A 12,199-nucleotide genomic window follows, 5' to 3' on the forward strand; every position below is an offset into this window, starting at 1 on the left:
GGGACATTGTATAGGTACAGACATGAATAGCATATTGGAAAGACTAAGAACTTGCAGTTATCAGCAAACACATCTTGTGTCTGGAAAGAGAGAATAGGATTGGCACTACAGACAAGTGAAAATGATTTGCTTATCTTTGAGGAAAGAAGTGCAAAACTGATTCTAATCGATTTTAGTTGTAAAACATTTTCTAAAACTATGGAGTGTATAAATAGATTACTAAGACCTCCGCCCGAGCTGGTCCAAGGCAGAAACCTCCATAGGAGCAGGCCTGAGGCAGGACCTCCTCAGGAGCAGGTAAAAGGGAGCAACTGCCAAGGGAGCACGCCTGAGCCAAGACCTTTGCAGGACTGGACCCAAACCAGGGACCCCAACAAGGCTATTCCCAAACCGGGGACATCTGTGATAATAGGCCTGAGCCAGCGACCTCCACTGGAGACGGCCCAAGGCAGTAACTTCCACAAGGGAACCATCTCTGAGGAACTGACCCAAACCAGAGACTTCTGTGGGACCTTGTACAATTCAGAGAACTCTAAGGGAGCAGGCCTAAGTTAGAGACCCTTGCACCCAGGCCCAAGCCAGGAAACTCCACAGGAACAGGCCCAAATCAGGAACATCAGAAGGAATAGGCCTGAAGCAGAAGCCTCTGCTGGAGAAGGTCTGAATCTAGAAACAGGTATAAGGAGCAACAGCCGAGGGAGCAGGCTTGTGCCAGAGATCTCTACAAATCTGGGCATGAATTGCGGACCTCTGTTGGAGCAGGCCCAAGCCAGTGACCTCTGCCTGAGCAAGTCCAAAGCAGTTACCTCTGCTGGAACAGGCCCTAGCAAGAAACTTCTGTGGAAGCAAAGCTGAACAATCTTCAGGATTGCAGAGCAACCACCAGGAGTGTCAAGCCACCTCCATGAACACTGGGTGACCTCTGGGGTAACTAGAATCAAGGCCCTGTCTGCACCATAAGGAGCAATCCTCTGAGCCCTGGATCCACTAGCATCTGGAAGACTGATCAACAGAGACACAGCAACTACACCAATGAAAGGAAAAGATGGGTAGAAAAGGTAAGAACACACTCAACATCACAAAGAGCAATACAACACCAATGAAAACTAGTGGCTCTACAACAACAAGACTTGAAAACCCGAATATAGATAAAACAGAAAAAAATGACATAAAAATAACATAAACAGAAGAATACAAGAGATGGAAGACAGAATCTCAAGTGCTGAACATACAATAATGGAAATAGACTCATGAGTCAAAGAAAACATTAAATCTAATAAAATTTTAACACAAAATATGCAGGAAATATAGGACAACATGAAAGACCAAACCTAAGAATAATAGGGGTAGAAGAAGAAGTCCAACTCAAAAACACAGAAAATATATTCAACAAAATCAGAGAAGAAAACTTTCACAAACTAAAGAAAGATATGCATATGAAGATACTAGAAGCTTACAAAACACTAAACAGACTGGATAAAAAAAAGTTCCCTTGCCACATAATAATCAAAGTGCTAAACATACAGTATAAAGAAAGAATAGTGAGAGTCGTAGGCTTAGAACTCTTTTATTTAAACAAAAAAGGAAGGTGCTGTAAGAATTCCTACTGCCAGTAGCCTTTAAGTTATCTGCCCACTTGGGTGTGGCCTCATACTATTTACGCCGATTTAAAGTGCACATAAAGCCTCTTTTCCGGCTGCGGGATTCAGTTGCTGTTCTCCATTCCAGCAGAGGATTGTGACTTGTGAGTCTGCCCTAAGTAAATAATCCTCTATTATTCTCAATTCTGAGCTAGTGTGGGATTTCTTTTAAGCATGCTTCTTCATTCAGAGCTGCAAAAGAAAAGGCCAAATAACAGATAAAGGCAAACCTATCAGAATTATACCTGGATTCTCAATAGAAACAACAATGAAAGGTAGAAGATCCTGGTCAAGTGTTATGCAGACATTAAAAGACCACTGATGCTAGCTCAGACTACTATACCCAGCAAACATTTCAATAACCATAGACAAGCCAAACAAGATATTCCACGAGAGAACCAGGTTTAACCAATATCTAACCACCAACCTACCCCTACCAAAGTATTAAAAGGAAAACTCTAACCCAAGGAAGTTAGCTACATCCACAAAAACACAGACAATAGATGATCTCACAGCAACAAATCCCAAAGAAAGGAAAACCACACACAATAATATCATCAACAATGAAAACTAAAATACCAGGAACTAGGAATCACTGGTCATTAACATCCTTTAATAAAAATGGACTCAACTCAACTATAAAAAGACACAGACTAACAGATTGGATATGAAAACAGATTCCATCCTTTTGGTACATACAAGAAACATACCTCAACCTCAAAGACATCACCTCAGAGTAAAGGGCTGGGAAAAAAAAAATTCCTATCAAATGGACACAATAAAGAGGCTGGTGTAGACATAGTAATTTCTAACAAAATAGACTTCAAAATAATATCAATCAAAAGAGACAAAGAAGGACATTTCATATTAGTCACAGGAAAAAAAACTTCAGAAAGAAATCTCAATACTGAACGTCTATGCCTCAAATACAAGGGCACCCTCCTATGTAAAAGAGACACTACTAAAGTTCAAATCACACATTAAACCACACGCACTAGTAGTGGGAGACTTAAATACCCCATTACCACTGGACAGGTCTGTCAGACAGAAATTTAACAGAGAAAAAGGGAACTAACAGATGTTATGAATCAAATGGACTTAACAGACATCTATAGAACATTCTATCCAAACTTAAAAGAATATACCTTCTTCTCAGCAACTCATAGAACCTTCTCCAAAATGGACCACATACTAGGTAACAAAGCAAAGCTTAACAGATACAAAAAATATTGGAATAACCCTATGTATCTTACTGGATCACCATGAATTAAAATTACAATTCAACAGAAACACTGATTTCAGAAAGACCACAAACACATGGTAATTAAACAATACTCACCTGACTCTTCAGTGGGTTAAGGAAGAAATTAAAGACTTACTAAAATTCAATAAAAGCGACCACACAACATACCCATATTTATGGGACACAATGAAAGCAATTTTTTTTTTCAGACATAATTCACTTTTATTTTTCTTATATAAAAAATCCTTATGTGGTGGCTACAGCTGTAGCCTGGGTTCTCTGAACAGAGACTCTGGTGTGGGTTTTCACAAGATGGTCAGTGAATTCCTGATTCACTGTTTGGTGAACACAGTCTCTTTCCAGAGATCAGGGGTCAGGTAGCTGTAGGTCTTAGAGATGGCATCAAAGGTGGCCTTGGAAAAGTTGCCCAGGGAGGCAGTGCAGCCTCTGGCTGATGTGTAGCAGTCATCAATACCAGCCATCATTCGTAGCTTCTTGGGCATAGGAGTGGAGACTATGCCAGTGCCTCTGGGGGCAGGGATGTGTCACACCCACACAGAATCACAGCGACCTGTCACTTTGTATGTAACAGTGTGGGGGCTTGCCACTCTTGTTCCCCCAGTAGCCTCTTCTCACAGGAATAATGGAAAGCTTGGCTGACATGATGTTCCCTCAGATGGCAGTGGCTACCTCGTTGGAGCACTAAACACTGAGATTAACATGACCATTGTAGTCCTCAATAGCAACGAAAGCCTTGAACCTGGTCCAATGGCCTGCCCTAGTCTGCTTCTGTATTGGCAGGATCTTCAGAACCTTATCCTTTAGGGATGGTCCCAGGAAAAAAATCAGTAATCTCAGACTCCGTAATGGGCAGGGAGAACAGGTAGATCTCCTCTAGGGATTTGATTTTCTTGTCCTTAACCAGGCAGCCCAGCTTGGTGACGGGAATCCACTTCTTTTCTTCAGCTTTAATTCCACGAGCCCTGTCGCCTCTGCCTTGGCCACGGCCTCTACCATAACCGTGGCCCCTAAGACGTCTGCTAAATCCTCCACAGAATATGCCACGGCCTCCTAATCCTGGGCCCCCGTGTCCTCTGTGCCCTCTTGCTGTCATCCGCCATTTGTTGTTTTCCAGAAGAAGAAGTGAAAGCAGGGTTAAGAGGAAAATCCATACCACTAAATGCCAAAAAAAAAAAAAAAAAAAAAAAACCTCGAAAGATCCCACTCTATAGAAAAAAAATGAAGCAAACTCACTCAGGAGGACTAGATGGCAGGAATAATTAAACTGAGAGATGAAATCAACAAAATAGAAACAAAAAAAAGCAATACAAACAATCAAAGAGACAAAGAGTTGGTTCTTTGAGAAAATCAACAAAATAGACAAACTGTTATCCAAACTAATAAAAAGGCAGAGAGAGAATATTCAAATTACCAAAATCAGAAATGTAAAGGGGACATAGCAACAGACACAGAGAAAATTCAGAGAATCATTAGGTCATAATTCGAAAACCTGTATTCCACAACATTAGAAAACTTAAAGGATATAAATAATTTTCTGAATAAATATCACTTACCAAGACAGATAAGCAAATTAAATAGACCTATAACTGCTAAGGAAATAGAAACAGTCATCAAAAGTCTCCTAATGTAAAATATCCTAGGACCAGATGGTTTCAGTGCAGAATTCTACAAGATTTTCAAAGAACTAACAGCAATACTCCTCAAATTGTTCAACACAATAGAAATAAAATGAGTATTGCAAAAACACCTTTTTTAGGCTACAATTACCCTGCTACTGAAATCACACAAAGACATTGCTAAGAAAGAAACTTACAGATCAATCTTACTCAAGAATATGGATGTAAAAATATTAAATAAAATACTGGCAAACTGAATACAAGAACACATCAGAAAAACCATCCACCATTATCAAATTGGCTTTATACCAGAGTTGCAGGAATGATTCAACATAAGAAGATCTGTCTATGTAATCAGCAATATAAATAAATTGGAAAAAAAACACATGATCATCTCATTAGATGCCAAAAAAGCCTTCGACAAAGTAAAACATCCCTTCATGGTAAAGCTCTTAGAGAAAGCAGGGATAAGGAACATATCTAAACATAATGAAGGCAATATACAACAAACCAACATGCAGCATCAAACTAAATAGAGAGAAACACCAAACAATCCCACTGAAATTAGGATCAAGTCTCACTATTTGCTGATGATATGATAGTTTACATATATGACTCCAAAAGTTCTCCCAAGGAACTTCTAAAACTCATAAATACCTTTGGTAATGTAACTGGATACAAGTATAACTCAAAAAAATCAGTAGCCCTCATTTATACCTTTGATAATGGACTGACAATGAAATCAGAAAAACATTACCCTTTGTAAGAGCCACAAATAACATAAAATATCTTGGAGTAACTCTAACCAAACAAGTAGAAGACCTGTATGACATCTTTGAAGAAAGAAATTGAAGAAGACACCAGAAAATTAAAACATCTCCCATGCTGGTGTAGGTAGAATTAACAGAGTAAAAATGACAGTCATACCAAAAACAATTTACAGATTCAATTCAATGCCCATCAAAATCCCAACAAGATTCTTCACACACCTCAAATTATTAATGCTCAACTCCATATTGAAAAGCAAAAAAACCCAGGATAGCCAAAACAATTCTGTACAATAAAATAACTTCTGGAGGCATCACAATCCCTGACTTCAAACTCCACTACAGAGCTACAGTACTGAAAACAGCATGGTATTGGCATAAAAACAGAGAAGAGAACCACTGGAGCTGAATCAAAGACCCAGATATCACTCCACACACCAATGAACACTTGATTTTTGACAAAGAAGTAAAAAATATAAGATAGAAAAAGGAAAGCATACTCAACAAATGGTGCTGGCATAGCTGGATATCATCATGTAGAAGAATGAAAATAGATCCATATCTATCCCCATACATAAAAATCAAGTTCAAATTGATAAAAATCCTCAACATAAAAGAACCATACTGAATCTCAAAAAAGAGAATGTTGGATATACACTTAAACGAATTGGCACAAGAGACTACTTCCTAAATATAACCCCAATATTACAGAAACGGAGCACATCTATTAATAAATGGAACCTCCTGAGGCTGAGAAGGTTCTGTAAAACAAAGAACATGAACAACAAAACTAAATGGCAGCCTACAGAATGGGCAGATCATCAACCCCACGTTGGACAGAGGACTGAACTCCAAAATATACAAAGAACTCAAGAATTTGGTCATCAAAAGAACAAATAATCCAATAAAAAATGGCATGCAGACCTAAACAGAGAACTCACAACAGAGGAATTGAAAATGGCTGAAAGACACTTCAGGTCATGCTCAATATCCTTAGCCATCAGAGAAATGTAAATCAAAACAGCTAAACAGCTCTGATATTTCATCTTACACCTAGAGGCAGGCGGATCTCTGTGAGTTCGAGACCAGCCTGGTCTACAAGAGCTAGTTCCAGAGCAGGCTCCAAAACTACAGAGAAACCCTGTCTCGAAAAACCAAAAAAAAAAAAAAAAAAAAAAAAAAAGAATGGACAAAACCAAAAAAAAAAAAAACAAAAAAAAACGCTGATGACAACTTATGTTGGAGAGGACACTCCTCCATTACCGGTGGGAATGCAAGCTGGTAGAGTCCCTTTGGTTATCACTATGGTTATTTCTCAGAAAATTAGGAAGCAACCTACCTCAAGACCCAGTAATACCAGTTTTGGGTATATACCCAAAGAAAGCTCAGCTATATCACAAGGACATGTGTGCAACTATGTTCACAGCAACATTGTTTGTCATAGCCAAGACATGAAATGACCTAAATGCCCCTCTACCAAAGAGTGAATAAGGAAAATGTGGTACATTTACATAATGGAATACTACACAGCAGAAAAAAATGTCATCTTGAAATTTCCAGGCAAATCGATGGCTCTAGAAAGCATCATATTGAGTGAGGTAACCTAGGCCCAGAAAGACAAATATTGTATATACTCACTCAGAAGTAGTTTTTAGACATAAACAAAGAAAAGCCAATCTAGAATTCACAATTCCACAGAACCTAGGCAACAAAGAGAACCCTGAGAGAGACATACATGGATCTAATCTACATGGAAAGTAGGTAAAGACAAGATCTTGTGAGTAAATTGGGAGCATGGGGACCATGGGAGTTGGTAGAAGGGGGAGGGGAGAGGAAGGGGAAAAGTATATAGTTCAATAAAAACAGTTAAAAGAATAGAACACTCACCTAAGACACAATGTGTAGTTAGGGTATTTATTGGCCTTTTGATACAAGCATGTATATTCAATATCCTGATAGTTAGTCATGGACTCTTTCATTTATTCACTATTCCAAAAATCAATGTGTGCAGTAACCTTTTTTTGAGGAATATGGTAGGAGCTCGAAATACCAATATAAGTAATTAACAAATTATTTCTGCAAGAACCCCACAGCACAAAGCCGAGTTATTTGAAAGGTAAAGAACATTACATTGTGTACTTTCATTAATACTATATTAAATATGGGAGATATTTTTGTTTGTTTGCATGAATTTTTGAGACAGAGTGTCATCTATCACAGATTTGCCTAGAACATGTAACTCCCTTCATCAGCCTCCTGAATGCTAGGATTACAGAGAAAATAATTTTATCATTTCTAAATTAGAGGATGGTGGAAGTGAGAGAAAAATTGTCTGTGTGTGTGTGTGTGTCCTTATGAGTGTGCATTAAAAAATACCATCAAGGAAAATAAACACAAGTTGATGGCAATAAAGCCAATATGGAGAATCGTAAAGTATAATTCTCATTTGTTGCATCTAATTTTCCTCCATTATAAAACATAAACCCTCACTGTCAAATACCTGGAACTATCTTTGATGTTGCCTGCATCTTCCTGTCTGGAACAATCATATCGTCTACCCTCTAAGCTCTTTAATTAGAGGTGCTAATTTTTCAGTTTGGCTAAACCTTTTCATCATTATTTCCTTTGATTTTACAAGTAATTTGGCTTTGATGTTACTTGCAGGGATCTTATTTCCCTATTAGATATTTTTCTTGATGTGAATGTTTTCTCAAACCCTTCCTAACCCACATGCTGATTTGATATTTTTTCAAATTGTGAACACAGGCAAATGATTCCCAATAGTTCCATGGATAAATGAAACTACTGTAGGATCTTTCCACATTGCATTTAAATGTGAAAGGCCAGCTGCAAAATTTGGACCATACTTCAGAGTTCTCTGATGAAGCATGCTCTTGTTTCTTATACCATCTTTGCTTTTGGGCACATGTTCCCTACAGCAGTCACTGCTTGTATGGCTTTGTGCTTGGTCATATTAGTCATCATGTGTCACCTCAAGAGGCTACCACACTCCTGCTTTGAAACTTTTCTTCTGAGTTAGACAATGTTTCTATAAAATTCAGACTCTTGTGCCATCCTGTCTGTGTGTGAAAAAGACAACAGTGAGGCAGGGTCTTGACACAATTTCTTTTATTACTAACTTTATTTCCCTGAGCAGTGAGAATATTGCTTAGAATATTCTCTTACAAGTCTAAGAACTGGTCTTCAGTAGTTAAAAAATCTAAATCTAATTTTATTTTCTTCAGTTAGTCCATACCTTTTCCTGTGAATTTAACTATGATAAACTCAGTATTGATTTCTTCTTTGAGAAGATTTAATATTTTTACCATGAAATTATGCATGATAAAAGGAAGAAATTTCATTTATGTACACTAAGTAGTAATTTAAACACATATTGATCTTTTTTATTAATTAAAATTATTTATTTATGTTACAACCCAACCCATTTCCCTTGACTCCTCCCAACCATTCCTTTATGCCAACTCCTTTCTGCCCACCATTTCAAACAACTACTCCATTTCTGCTCAGAAATGTGTAGGAGTTCCATGGATGTCAACAAAGCATGATATATCAAGTTGAGTTAGAACTAAGCTCCCCGCCTTATATAAAGGCTATGTAGGTGACACAGTGTGAGAAATAGGTTCCCCAAAACAAGCCAAAGCATTAGAGACAGTGGCTACTTTTATTGCTAGGATTCTCACGAGTAGACCACACTACACAGTTTCAGATATGTAGAGGGCATAAGTCAGTTCTATGTATGGCTCCCTGGCTGTTGGTCCAGAGTCTTTGAGCTCCTTTGAGTCCAGATTAGTTGTTTCTGTGGAAAGTCTGTGATGGGTAATAATGTTGGCATGATTTCTTAATCTAATTCCATTATACAGTGGTTCTCAACCTTACTAATGCTATGATAATTCAATACAGTTCTTTATGTTGTAATGACCCAAATCATAAAATTATTATCATTTCTACTTCATAACTGTAATTTTGTGACTTTTAAGAATCAGTATGTAAATGACTAATATACAGGATATCTGATACATAACCCCAGTCATTCTATTTAAAGGGGTTGTGATCCATAGACTGAGAACAGGTACATTAAAAAGTTTAAAGTAGTAAAAAAAAAAAAAAAACTTCACATAAACTTTCTTTTATAATTTCACATGGTCAATGTGCTGGTTTAGTGATACCATGACTTTTTAATACTACATTGATTTTTAATACTTTAATTTTTCTTGAAAGTTTTCATGTGTCTTCTAATACTTTGGCACCAGTGGGTTACCTGTATAGTCTTTTCCAAAACCATACAACTAGTTTTTGTTTATTAGAGCAACTAGGGGCTTTTATTTTTATGAGATGTCATTATTGGTATATTTTTAAAAATGCAAGCTATTTAAACGTCTCTGTTTATACACATAGGCAAATGGTACTTTCATTATTTATATAAGAATCTTCTACTTTCCATGAGTACTATGAATTCAAAGACTCTTGGCTATCTCAGGAGCTAACAATTACAGTCAGTTGAGTTTTTTGTCCTAAATAGAATTCATAAAACCCAAAATTTGTCATGGAAGAAGAGAAGAAAAAAATATAAGAGGGAGAAGTAGTGTGTTGTAGAAAATTATTTTAATATATGCTATATTTATTTCTGCTGCTGAACATTTGATGAATGATGCAAGTATATGTTGCATTCTTTTATGTTGCATTTGTTTAACTCTGTTAACCTGTGTTATTTTGCCTATATAAAACATGAGATTGATCTAAAAAGGAGTTGACTAGACAATGGCTAGGAAGGAGAAAAGATGGGCAGAGCTGAGAAACAGAGAGATAAATAGAAGGAGAAATCTGGTAGAAAAAAAGGAACAAGAAAAGAAAGACAAGAGGGCTGGAGAGATGGCTCAGCGGTTAAGAGCATTGCCTGCTCTTCCAAAGGTCCTGAGTTCAATTCCCGGCAACCACATGGTGGCTCACAACCATCTGTAATGAGTTCTGGTGCCCTCTTCTGGCCTGCAGGCATACACGTAGAAAGAATATTGTATACATAATAAATAAATATTTTAAAAAAAATTAAAAAAAAAAAGAAAGACAAGAGAGTGCTAGTGACCAGTCACTCAGCCTCACAGCAGTCATGGAGTAAGAGTGAAAGTAAAATATATGAAGTAAGGAAAGAAAGAAACCCCAGAGGCAAAATGTAGATGTGATAATTTAAGAAAAACCGACTAGAAATAAGGCAAATTAAGTCGGGCATTTATAAATAAGAATAATTTTCATTTCCCTGGTCGCTAAGGAGGTTGAGCATGACCTTACGTGTCTTTTGACCATTTGAATTTCTTCTGTTGAGAATTCTCTGTTCAGTTCAGTGCCCCATTTTTTAATTGGGTTAATTAGCATTTTAAAGTCTAGTTTCTTGAGCTCTTTATATATTTTGGAGATCAGACCTTTGTCTGTTGCGGGGTTGGTGAAGATCTTCTCCCAGTCAGTGGGTTGCCTTTTTGTCTTAGTGACAGTGTCCTTTGCTTTACAGAAGCTTCTCAATTTCAGGAGGTCCTATTTATTCAATGTTGTCCTTAATGTCTGTGCTGCTGCAGATATATGTAGGAAGTGATCTCCTGTGCCCATATGTTGTAGAGTACTTCCCACTTTTTCTTCTATCAGGTTCAGTGTGTTCAGACTGATATTGAGGTCTTTAATCCATTTGGACTTGAGTTTTGTGCATGGTGATAGATATGGATCTATTTTCATTCTTCTACAGGTTGATAACCAGTTCTGCCAGCACCATTTGTTGAAGATGCTCTCTTTTTTCCATTGAATACTTTTAGCTCCTTTATCAAAAATCAGGTGTTCATAGGTTTGTGGGTTAAAATCCGGGTTTTCTATTTGATTCCATTGGTTGAATTCTCTGTTTTTATGCCAATACCAAGCTGATTTCAATACTGAAGCTCTGTAATAGAGTTTGAAGTCAGGGATTGTAATGCCTCCAGAAGTTCCTTTATTGTATAAGATTGTTTTGGCTATCCTGGGTTTTTTGTTTTTCCATATAAACTTGATTATTGTCCTCTCAAGATCTGTGAACAACTTTGAGATACCATCTTACACCTGTCAGAATGGCTAAAATCAAAACCACCAATGATAGCCTTTGCTGGAGTGGTTGTGGAGTAAGGGGTACACTCATCCATTGCTGGCGGGAATGCAAACTTGTGCAACCACTTTGGAAATCAGTGTGGCGATTTCTCAGGAAATTCGGGATCAACCTACCCCAAGACCCAGTAATACCACTCTTGGGAATATAACCAAGACATGCCCTATCATATTACAAAAGCATTTGTTCAACTATGTTCATAGCAGCATTATTTGTAATAGCCAGAACCTGGAAACAACCTAGGTGCCCTTCAATGGAAGAATGGATGAAGAAAGTGTGGAATATATACATATTAGAGTACTACTCAGAATTAAAAAACAATGACATCATGAATTTTGCATGCAAATGCATGGAAATAGAAAACACTCTCCTGAGTGAGAACCTTCATCTGGCGATGGATGGAGATAGAGACAGAGACCCACATTGGAGCACCGTACTGAGCTCCCAAGGTCCAAATGAGGAGCAAAAGGAGGGAGAACATGAGCAAGAAAGTCAGGACCACGAGGGGTGTACACACCCACTGTGACAGCTGAGCTGTTCTAATGGGACCTCACCAAGGCCAGCTGGACTGGGGCTGAATAAGCATGGGATGAAACCAGACTCTCTGAAAATGGTGGACAATGAAGGCTGATGAGAAGCCAAGGACAATGGCACTAGGTTTCGTTCCTACTGCATGAACTGGCTTTGTGGGAGCCTAGCCTGTTTGTATGCTCACCTTCCTGGACCTGGATAGAAGGGGGAGGACCTTGGACTTCCCACAGGGCAGGGAATTCAGA

General features: G+C 37.9%; 1 pseudogene; it reads right to left on the bottom strand.

The window, feature by feature from the left end:
* Positions 1-3,129: 3,129 nt before the first annotated feature.
* On the bottom strand, positions 3,130-3,997 carry LOC130867727 (40S ribosomal protein S2-like; annotated as a pseudogene).
* Between the last annotated feature and the right edge of the window lie 8,202 nt (positions 3,998-12,199).

Source organism: Chionomys nivalis, chromosome 2 (genome assembly GCF_950005125.1).
Source record: "Chionomys nivalis chromosome 2, mChiNiv1.1, whole genome shotgun sequence".
In the NCBI taxonomy this organism is placed as follows: domain Eukaryota; kingdom Metazoa; phylum Chordata; class Mammalia; order Rodentia; family Cricetidae; genus Chionomys; species Chionomys nivalis.